Raw genomic sequence first — 7,074 nt, 5'->3', positions numbered from 1 at the left:
ACCAGCAACTGGCATTTTTTACCACTACGATTGTTGATAACAACAGTATCGCTACCGATAATAATCGCAGTGAGCCCCGGGTGATACAGATAGAAAAAAATCTCTTGATATTCGCAAAAACAAAAATTCTTTTGATGCAAGCTACTTTAAATTTCAGCCCAAATATTTTTTTTATTGTGAAATAAAAAATGTAGAATTGAAAATTTCTTTTTCATTTACTCATATAAAAGTTAATTCACTTATTTCTATGAGATGTCTTTTGGAAGTAATTTTGACTTCAATTTCATTCTGTTTTTGTAAAATATTCATCATGAAGATGTGAAAAATATTAAGGTCCACCGACAAATTCCCGGGCGTTTCGATATATCTCAAAAAATAATCCCTACAAACATGTCGGAATTTCAAAAAGTAGTTTTCACCCTGTGCATATTTGTCTGTTGACAATGTTCCATTGCGCCCATTTGTAACAATTCCCCAGTCCGTATTAGCCATTTGGTCTATTTATCCTGAATTTTTTCCCCGCGTATTCAAGCCCCTGTATGAGAAACTTTATCGCTGACGGGACACGCGAAATTTATACATTCACTGCGGCTCAAACGATTATTCATTTTTTTCCTGCTGTTTATCTTCGTGCACTCTACGTGATTCCGGTAATATAGGGGCGACGTTGAAATACGGCAATTGCCTATATATATATTATTTTTTTTCAGTGACCATTAAAGATTTTTCCTCCAAATCCGGAAGTTATTAATCGCTCGATCATTAAAAGAGTGAGAAATTTTTGTTTCATCGGGAATTACGGGGATTAGGGAATAATCAGTCAACCGTTATCTCGTTATAAATGTTGCGCGTCTGCCTTTGGTAATTGTCCAGTTTCACCGATGACATTATTCTATTACAACTGGAGTTTAACCCAATAAGTGGCGCTACATTAGGACAAATTTGAAACGCTGTATTCAGGTAATTCCGTGGATGTGTACTGAGTTGTCTGGTTTGTGTCATGCACCAGTACCAATAGGATAAAACGTACCTCACAGGGCATTATTTTCCCCCTAACCACCCAACCACCCATCCACCCATTTACCACCGGCCTTTTATCGTTTATTATGTCCACTCGCATATTTCATGAATTTTAACGAAATTATAGCATTAGACACGGGTCGATAAATAGCATCAAAGAAGAACGAGTTTCAATTCTGTCGGAATGAAATTAAACGACAACATTTTAAGAGAAATCGAATGAAAATTCATGATTTGTATGAATTTTCTGTCTGCAGAAATAGTTAGACCCCCTGCTTCCAACGAAGCCATTCAAATGCACAAGTTCTCTGTTATTGCATGCTCTGAATAAATTCCACCCACACGGAGAAAAATTTATTGCTAAATTGCCTCTGGATGGAGGGAAAAATGCCATAAGAATTACGAGACAAATAAACTGAAAATTATTAGTCGAAATGTAATCCGCGACAATGAAATAAAATTCATTAAAAAACGACCAGTTGGAAGCAAAATACTGAAACCGACAGGTCATTCCCTTATTTTTCTCCAAGATTTGATAAATTACAATATTATTGGGACCCGTTTATTTTTTCAAATTGAAATTATCACTAGAAATTCAAGATAAAGAAGGGTAAAAATTACGGTAAAGGGGCAACAGGAGGCAATTATTAAACTTGAAGATAAATTTAAGTAAAAATTCTTCCCGAGTGGAAATAGTTTCTCAGCATTAGCAAAATCGTGAGCGAATGTACTCCTAACAGCAATTATCCCAATGATCGATCTCCCTGGTAAGGGATAACAAAAGATCAAAGTGAAACTCCCCTCATTATCTCACCGTACCACCCACCCCCGACATGACAATCGCGCACTAATCAAGTCCCCATCGCTCCATCACTTTGTCGATTTCTCGCTTCTTCGCGTTCTAATTCATCCATTGTGTAGAATTCACAGTTCTCGTTAGTCAGACCCACTACCGGGTTAGCAGTTGAAAATTCTCAAAGAAAAGACCAACTCGATCCACCCCCATTCGCGAATTCATCCCGACCAATTGAATTATCCAATGAAAGGGAAAATCATTACGAGCAATAAAATGCCACCCAAACTCTGTCATATCTTCGCCGACTACTATCCAGTAAAATCCAGTTAATGTCGACGTAGGGAAGTATTTCTGGGTACCGGTAACTTATCGGAACTAACGACAAAGTGCGAATTCTCCAGTGACCGTTGACTGCGCACCTCTACGGGAATAAAATGTAAATCGCATTCTCGGTTGTCATAAAACGGCGGTTGGTACCTCCACCACTAGCCAACAACCCTCCAATCCACCCCCGTCAGTTCAACAACTACCCTTTATACTTCACGGTGAGCAGTGTTATTTGCCTATTCAGGAAACCGCGTGACGTTCGATGCATTCGAACATTGCCCTTCCGAGTTTGGGGCATTACCGAACCCCGTTAAATCTCGGATTACGTTTACGACACAACTGTGTGACCGATTTGAATACTCCGGTACACTCCAACCGCCAATTGTGGGGATAAAAAATTATCCGATAAAAAATCGGTGGAGAGAAATTCATAAAAAAAAAAAAAATGCTCCCATAAAAATTGCAGGAGAAACACGCAATGCGGTGAGAAAATTATTTTTCCTAGGATCCATTTACTTCAGAGAAGTGTTTTCTTTAGAAATATTCATTTATTATGATATCAAATAATTAATCATCATTCTCATGATAATTATTATTCATTTTCTGTAAAAAATATATATTTCTCTCAAATTAATAAATCCTTCAAAATAATTCTTCTATCACATTTAATAAAATGAATGAGTCTATTCCACCGTCACAAATACATGTGTTCAAATCTGAATTAATTTAATATGCAATTAGTGTATTAATTTTCATCTATTATTTAGTAGCTCTGCTAAAAATTCATGAAAAAAATCAAATGACGAGAAAAAAAAATGAAAAAATGATGGTGACGATACAAAAGTGCATCAAAGAGCGGAATAAAATTGAGCAAGTGCAAATGCAAGTGAAATTCATCATTTAATAAAAATATTTACCGGGAACAAATGGCGCCAGTTGAATTAATCGTGTTTACTTTGACCCGACATTGAAATATATCTGTCGATAGAGAAGTCGAAACGTTTCTGATACATTTTACCAGTAAAAGTATTTCTCCCCAGTTAAGTTTTGCTTGAGCGATCGGAGTTGCCGCCAACTTTTGTACGAGTCAACGTTGCGCGACTAGTCTTTCACAAAGACAGTCTCTAGTCTCTGGTCGTAAGTCTCTTTGGAATGACCGCAAACCCGCTAAGGAACACGACTGGACCGATGTGAATCGTGTCTCCTGGGGGATGAGCCTCTTTGTTCCTTTGTCACCGGTATATGTACTTGTCAGACTAAACTACCCTCTTACTTATTTTCGACTTTGGAGATCCCTCAAAGGGATTTCCACTGGACATCGACGATTCCAATGTCAATCTTACCGGGGGCTATTGAATTCACCGTGTTAATAACTTATCATCTCCTTTCAAGTATTTATTAGCCAATACGTTGAAGAGTTTACGAGCAACAGAATTATTTACAGCCAATGTCCAACACATCCCAAGGGACCAAATCGAAATTTCCTGAATTTCCTGAATTTCCTGAATTTCCTAAATTTTCATCGACAATTCATCATGAAAACATCCAACCTTTGACGTTAAAAATTGCAACGATAATTTTCAAAATTGCAAAAAATTCCTTAGAATTTCAGTAATACGAAAATAAATAATTCGTTTCATACGAATTCTATCTGAAATTCCACGTGAAGCGTTTAAGAACACAGGGCAAAGTTATAATTGATTTCATCCGACAAACTTTCGTGATTTCTTCTCAACTGCTCAACCCCCTGATAATATTCCGGCAATTCTCAGCCGAGGGTCTGTGATATCTTCGAGCAACAAATCCCCTCACCCCCAATGATACCTCACACATGAATACATCAACGTGAAACTAACATCTCAGAAAGAATAACTTTTCCCCCAATTTCCCCTTTGTAACCGACAACCGAATAAAATATTCATCCAATGAAATTATTCCCATGGAAAATACAGTGGAATATCGAAATCGAACCTTGTGATCCTGCAATGATGGTGCCGAGGCTCCCCTGGTGTAGCTGATAATTAACTAACGGTACGAGGTTGAACGGGTAATTAATTAAGATCCAGAGTGCATCGGTTAGTGCAAGATACTCAACCTCGGTCCTATATTTTCCTCATTCCACCTCTTTCAGCATCCCCTTCAACCCAACTACCCCTCACCACCTCCATTCTCATTTCCACGAGCCATCCGCCCTCCGGACCTGCCTGAGACCGCATACCCACCTCCTACTGCAAAGTTAAAGGCTCGTACCCATCGTCTTTCCATTCCTTTCCTCTTCCAAACCTCAATAACCCCCTTCTACCCCACCTCAAATCCCCTCTCATTCCCTCGTCACAACCCTTCAACCCCTCCATACTAAAGTAAAGCATTCTAAATAACTCCGGAAATCTTGCATTACTTCGACAAAACCATTTGAGGTATGTTGTATCGGTTCTAGAAACGAGATGTCTCTGTACCCCTCACCGGCGATATTACAACAAAAAAAAAAATCCACCCGAGGTTATTTCAGTCCAGAAAATAAAATATGAATTCCTGAGTCGGAAGTAAGAATTATAGAATCCAAAATATAAATCTGATTCTCGAATCAGAAATTTCAACTGCCAAATTAAGAATACATAGTTGGGATTCAAGAGTAGAATAAACTCAAATCGAGGACACAAAATGTGAAACTGGTATTTCCCCTTAGGTGAACAGTACACTCTTCTCCTGTATCCACTGAGCCCTGGTGCAAATTGAAGTTTAATATTTGAAATTTTACGAGACAGACAAAGTACGCAAATTGAACGATTTTTTTTTTTCAAGACACGAAACTCTCATTTTTACTCCGGGTGAATTGAAATTTCATTATTTACCAAGTGTGATTTACGATTTCAATGGATTCCCTTCAGCTTCATAAATTAAAATCTCGGGGAATTAATGCAGTTGCAGAGATGAAAGGCTGGAGAGACTGGAGAATCAAAATGAATGGAGCCAATTACTCTGGCAAATTGATTGCATCAAGATGACAGAGAAACACTCTTGTAACCAGGTCAGACGTGGATGGATTTTGATCACGCGAATCACAAGACGAAAATACTGATGTTTAACTTGAATAATTTCATTCGTCTCGAGTGTGTCGAGTCAATTTTCTCTAGCATTTTTAATTTATCCCAGTGTCTACAAAAGCCGAACAATATACGCAGAAAAAATCAATCATTCTTCAATATGCGTCATGAGCCTTGAATTTCAACCGAAAAATTGTAATTTTCATTATAAATCTCTCTATGTGGAGAATTTGTCCTAATTCAGAGTCATTTGAAGAGAAATATCCCTCGGGTAAGTGAAAAAGTAATTTATTCGTGGGATCCCATCCTCATTAATATTCATTAACATAGAGTCCCAGAATCCACTAACTTTTCCGGAAAATAAGAAATATTTGTTCTCGGTGGATGCGAGTACCTGGTGGATTAAAAATATTCTATGCAACGAAAAATCGCATTGCCCTAGGCGACTTTTCAGATCTGAAGCAGACATCGAGTCCATAACTTCTAGTTAAATGGAAAACATTCTCTCTGACTGACTAAAGAGTTGAAATATACTCTATTGAAAAAAATGCAAGTTTCATAAAATCAATTTAAATTAAATTAAAAATTTACACAATTTCCCAGAGGTACCGGAAATTCCCGATAAACAATTATCCTCACTCGGCGTAAAGTTAACAAAGAACCATTTGTAAAATGTAAAATAAATGTGTGCTGACATTGTGGAAATCGCAACAACTCAGTGGAATTTTTACGAAAATATCGCACCAGAAGCCATATCTATAGGTTTCTGGATGAGAAGAAAATTTTCCCAACAATATAAATTTCCTGACCATCCCCAAACGATTCTCTGACAATGGTAATGATTAAAAATGCAAAATTAATATCTCGTTAGCAAAGTATATCGTAATTCGATAATATTTTTCATAACTTCAATGCGGATAAAGACAGGAGAAATAAAAAAGGAAATAAAAAACCGTTTGAAAGATGACATTATAATCTTCAAAATGGTTCAGCACATGTGTCCCTCAACCAGAAGAATGGTGAGCTTAGAGAACAATAGAAAAAAAATGCTTTTATAGATTAAATAAAGCCTCTTCTGAAAAACAACGACCAAAGACGGTGACAAGTTTCCATAACGAATTATTTTAAAGAGAGACTGATAATTTTTAGTACTCAGAATTATACGCCGACCTGATGATAATCAATGAACTTTCAAACATCATCAACATCTCCATAAATCCCCGAACCGATAACAATAAATCCATCAACGAACGCAACCGATTGCCGCAAAAGCCATAATTGGAGTGTTACCACTACTCCCTCATTAGCAATTCTCATAATTGGACTTGCATTGTAAACGACACTCCATATCATTACACCCAGAGGATGAAGAGGTGAATAAGAGTGTAGTAGTGCGGATGGGCTAGAATTGTTATCGACTGAAGCACTAGGGGTTCTTGATCCAAGCATCCCAGTACTAACAATGCCATTCATCCCCCATGATCCACCGTTTGTGGCACTCTGGATGGATATTACCACTAACTAATATAACTATACACGCGTATATAATTCATCAGCCAACATTTTGGTCTCGTTAACGTCTGAATGCATGTGCAAGCCAGATTAGTGGAATTTCATCCTGAATGTATGTGACAGGATTATTAGTGATTATTAATTATAAAAGGTCATTTGTACACTCAGCCATATCAACTGTATTTCTCTTCATTGAAACGATGAGATAAACTTTTCACCCAAACATTTTATTACAGAACGAAAGCGCTCACTAAACCAATTTCGAATAATAGAAATATTAAACCTATCACATCAAGAAATTCATTGCGCACGGAGATAGTGAGACGAGAAATTAATTTCACTTTCACGAGAGATTTTCTAAAATACCTCGGGATG

The sequence above is a fragment of the Fopius arisanus genome, unplaced genomic scaffold, assembly GCF_000806365.1.
Source record: "Fopius arisanus strain USDA-PBARC FA_bdor unplaced genomic scaffold, ASM80636v1 scaffold00032, whole genome shotgun sequence".
Lineage (NCBI taxonomy): Eukaryota > Metazoa > Arthropoda > Insecta > Hymenoptera > Braconidae > Fopius > Fopius arisanus.
This window is presented reverse-complemented; position numbering follows the sequence as displayed.